General features: G+C 43.9%; 1 protein-coding gene across 2 annotated transcripts in view; it reads left to right on the top strand.

Moving 5' to 3' along the window:
- LOC108250659 (PH and SEC7 domain-containing protein 1-like) overlaps positions 1-5,066 on the top strand; it is a 40,788-nt gene that overhangs the window by 14,724 nt on the left and 20,998 nt on the right. The window lies entirely within an intron of this gene.

The following is a 5,066-nucleotide window of genomic DNA, read 5'->3' as shown; positions in this document are numbered from 1 at the left end:
CCCCCTGGTTTTGGTAAAAGTCTTTCTTCTTGGGCTGCCTGCTAGCTGTCTCTACTTGTTGCGACCCCGGGTTTGATGCTTCCTGCGTCTCCATCTTTCAGCACATATGGTGAAAACACGGCGCCGCACAGAAAGCCGCTGCCGTAAAGCATGTCGCAAACCCACACGTAAAGCAGCGTCATGTCGCAAAACGGAGGTTCTTCTTATTTATCACTTATATAATCTGAATGTATGCAAAGTGACAACACTAATACATTCGTCGTAGCCTACGTTATAAAATATTTACATGAATCGTTGATACAATGATGAAAGAAACGATAGAAGAAAATATATCACGATAGACACTTTTCTATTGTCCCCACGATATGTATCGTTATATCGCCCAGCACTAGCGTGACACATGAGTCTGACGAGGAAGAGGCGAAGGCGACACGTCTGATTGTTTCAGGTCTGGTCTCTTTGTGGGACTGAATCAGATCATATCTGATGTTTTTCAAAGCGACCTCAGTCTGAACGTTCATGTCTGATGAAAGAATGAAGTCCCTCCGACTCTTCCTCCGCCCGTCTCTGCTCCTAAGGAGCTCATCGTTAACATTTCCTCCATCTTTAATCTTTTACCATTTGGATGCAAAGTCGGCCCTGATTGGACAGCATGTTCAGAGTCAACACAAACGCAAACCCTCGCAGCTTCTTCATCATTTCAGGAACTGGAGACCGCTCAACAAATCAGAACTGAGCATTAGGACCTGCGGTGGGATCGCAGCCTTAGAGGCTGGCGCTGTGGCTGAACTGCTTCCAGGCTCCTAAAACCATGTTTCCATGTGGACACAAGCCTGACATGATACCAGAAACCTGAATGTAGTCATAAAACGGCGCTGCGGTGTGGACGAAGGAGGATGCTGCTGATGTACAGCATCGTAAATGGTAAACGTCACTCAGGCTTTATTATGACTGGAAAGCTGGAAAAGAAAAGAAATAATCAGGTTAACGATGGAGCCACTGTGGCTGAAGGATATTAATGTAAGGAACATGTTTTTAATTAGGAGAAAGTCATCACACCATCACCATCAGTCAGAGCTGCAGCTGAAGGAATCATTCTTTAACTTTAATCAGGCAGATTAACAAAGGAAAAGCAGAAATATATTCCTGTTTATTGGGATTATTTCCTCTTCTGTCAACGAAGAAAGACTTTTCAGGAAATAAAACTCTTCAGGCTGCAAAATTAGAGAAGTTAAATTAAACTTATTTTTTTTGGATTACGTGATCGTGGCTCCAAAGGAAAGTCCAGATCTGCAGATCTGCAGGTTCAAGTGTCCCACAGTGAGTGGACGGTCTGCGTCGGTAAAACATGGCCGTCTTTCTGGGTGTGACACAAGGACTGAGGAGCTGCTGCCAAAACTGAATGTTGAATTTTCCCCCCGAGGGGCAGGAAACTGCTGAGCCCTGCAGCTCCAACCGAAATCTGCTGCCTGCTGAAGTGGAAAATAACGAGAGGAGCTTTTTATCCCCCTGACACTGATTTCTACCTTCCTCCTTCAGGTAGACCACATTCCTTTTGTCATCATCAATTAGCTTCTTCTTCCCTCTTTGTGCTCCGTTACGGCTTCCTCCTCCTCGGTTTCTCTGTTTCTGCACGTTTCCTCGTCCAGCTCTTCCTCTCGTTTGTCTCGTCGGCTCAGAACCGAAATGTTGGAACGAAACCGGAAGAGATCGGAGCTTTACGGGACGGAAACGATGAGCAAAGCAGGAGTGAAATGAGTTCGGTGTTTATATGATAAAATTAAACTCTGGTTCTGAGTCTGGTTCTGCAGCTGGACTTTGGCTTTTGGTGCTTTTTTTAAAAAAGTAGAAAAATAAATTTAAAATCACCCTTTTTGTCTGTCTGTTAGCAAAATATCTCATAAACCACAGGACGACTGATTCAAGATGGCCACGACAACTAATCAACACAAAGACGGCTTTAACTCAGTGAGTTTAGCTCATTTTGAGCTGAAATTGATGGTGGTAGTAGCTGAGAGTCGACCCGAACACGTCCTCTGAGCGCACAGATCGGGGCGATATGCATTCACGTCAGGAAGGCTGAGAGAAGCCATTAGATGTCTGATGGTTCTTATCCTCCAGGCTTAAAGGAAAGCATTAGAACCGTTTTGCCGCCGGGAGGTTTTAAGCTTCAGTGTTTTTATATTTTCTGGTTGAGTCCTCGAGCGGAGCAGAATTAATTCATGCCTCAGTTCTCAGGCTGTAAAACTGCAGAGGTAATGACTCAAAAACTGAACATTTTTACCTGCAAAGACGAGCTGCAGTGTTTGCACTTCCATGAACTGTGTAATAAGTGACGAGTTACTGATTAAGATCTGTTTCCTGAGCCGCGGTCGGCCATTAAACCCTCGTAACGGCTCCTCTCTGCAGCAGCTCTCCTGACGCTCCCTGCAGGATCTGTAGCTCTGGCTGTGTGCCCGAGCTTTTGCTTTAGTGAAAACTTTTATTATTGAGGCTCAGAGATGCACAGGATCCCCACCCCCCCACCCCCATCCCTGCCTTTCTGCTCAGGGCTCAGGGCTTGAAGTGGGAGCTAATGATGCTCTGAAGTAGGTTAGCAGCCCGCAGTGGAGCAGGAGAACAAATTCAGCTCCTCGCTGTAATTAGACGCATCGATGTTATCGATTGTGCAGCAGCATCGATTAGGAGGGAAAGGACTGGTTTGGTTGTTTTTGTTAAAGGGAAGAGGGACGAACGTGTCCGAAGCGCCGAGGCTCAGCAGAGACAACAGGAAGACGATTTTATTCAAACCTCCGGAAACTCTTTGTTTATTTTCCACCGTTTACTCAAACAACAAAGAGTCTCTGCTCATCAGAGGAGGAACGTTGGGTTTTATAAAAACGGGTCAGGCTGCAAACAGCACGTTTTAAAACCCTTCAGGTTCGAGTGAATCAGGGAGAAATGAGTTGGGTGGAGTATTTATGAGCAGTCAGTATCTTACCTGCAGGAAACGGAGCTTCACTTCAGCCGCAGTCTGTCAAAATGTAAAACTAAATTCAAGTGTCATTGAGTCAATGTTTGAGGCTGATCTTCATTTGTTTTTTAACATGTTTTACCTGTGTGTGTGTGTGTGTGTGTGTGTGATGAACCACCGCATTTTAATTAAACCTTCAGTAAATAATCACTGGGTGCACGTTTACACACGGAGCTTCAAACTGAGTCAGTTTTACAGATAACGAGTTTGAAGCTGAAGTTTGGAGTGGTAGTAGCTGACAGTCATCCCCACGAGTGCTAACAGGTTGCGTGTGATCTTTATTCAACACGTTTCAAACACAAAAGCTTTGTTTTTACGTCAGATATTCTCTTTGTGTTTTTCTAACAGTCAGTTTTAGTCTTGACTCTGGATTTTTAGATACGTTTAAATTGTTTTTGTGCTGTAAAAAATAAACATTTAGGATCAGATTTTTCCTCAGTTTGAGCAGGAAATCAACTCCAGGTAATGTTGGAGTTTCTGCTGCAGGTCTATAATCATTATAAAACTGAATATATTTAAAATAATTTAGATAATTTTAGAACTGATCATTTATTAGGACGACTGGTGAACTCCTTTCATCTCATTGGCTGCTTTGGTGGATTTATTTTAGATTTAGATCGTAATGAAACCGTGTGCCTCAAAGGAATGCATATCGCCCGCTGCCTTTCCGAAGTAAAGATCTATTTGTATCATGATTGTAGTTTGGCTGCTCCACACCAAAAACACGACGGCTAAAAGTTAAAGTAGTAAAGAAGATGTGAAAACATGATCTCTGCCTTTCATGACGACATCTTATTATGATTTATCGTGTTTTTATGGAAAGTTTTAACAGGAAATAATAAATCCTGGTCACAGGCTGAACTCAGGTTTGTGTTTTTGATCAAACTGGCAGATAAAATCGTGTTTTATTCAAAGTGTAAACAAAGTAAAGTGTTTGAGGTCAGGTCTGTGTAGCTGTCTGTTTCCAGCCTGTAAACAGAAATCTGCTTCCTGCCGTCTGACACGAGCTAAATTTATTTCCCCTCAACAACTTCCGACGCTGCGGCGAAGGAGGCATCGATCAGTGCAGATCTTACCCCCGTTCGTCTCTAAAAATAGAAATCTGGTGCCGTTGAAGGGGACGGGGCAGAGAAAGATGTGAAGAGGAAACAGCTGCTTCGGTCAGCAGAGTCCCCCTCATGTCCCCGAGCTGGACAAAATGGACAAAAACAGATTCACAGCTGAGGGAGAATAAAGGAACAAACGCTTCGATTCGGACCTTTATTTGCTTCGCTGTTAACCTCCCAGGACCTGGCGTCGATATATTATCGTTCCTTGATTCACATCAGGTCGCAGTCGGCTCAAAGTTTTTAGGAGGTTCAGGAAAAGATGTTAGGATGTGAGGTTCGATGTCAAAACTAAAGCTGATTTAAAAGCAGAAAGGAAACCTTAAAGTCCGGACTGTTTGGACAGAAGCTTTGGGGTTTTCTCTGCGACAGCCTCTTCTCTGGATCCAGGTCGGTTTGGGGCGTAGAGACGAGCTCGCTGATGGTTTTTCCATCTTCCTCCTCGCGGTGTGGCGGGCGCCTCGGGGACACCACTCACACCTGCCAAAACAAAAGCCTAATGACAAAAGACAGACAGTGTTCACAGGGGACGAGTCGTCCTCTTCTTCTCATCCCAGCAGAAACAATCACAGAGCAAAGCAGGCTTTTTATGTAACATTTAACAATATTAGACCCAGAAGGACGTGTTGGGATGTAAAAGTTTAAGATGTTTAGATGTAAATACAACAAAAGAGCCTGATTGTGGCTCAGAGCTGATTAACTCAGGCCCAGAAAGAACTTGTTCATGTTTACTTTTTTATTTTTTATTAGTGTTGTTTAATTCTGAGCGTAATAACAATTCAAACAATCACACAGAATTATTTAGTAAAATACCTCACATTACGTGGGGAGTAGCTGAAAGGCTGTTAGCTGGACTCAGAGCAGCTGAATGGCTGTTAGCTTGACTCGGAGCAGCTGAAAGGCTGTTAGCTGGACTCAGAGCAGCTGAAAGGCTGTTAGCTTGACTC

Source organism: Kryptolebias marmoratus, linkage group LG17 (genome assembly GCF_001649575.2).
Source record: "Kryptolebias marmoratus isolate JLee-2015 linkage group LG17, ASM164957v2, whole genome shotgun sequence".
NCBI classification, from domain to species: Eukaryota; Metazoa; Chordata; class Actinopteri; order Cyprinodontiformes; family Rivulidae; genus Kryptolebias; species Kryptolebias marmoratus.
Note: the sequence above shows the minus strand (reverse complement) of the source record. Positions and strands in the feature narration are given on the sequence as shown.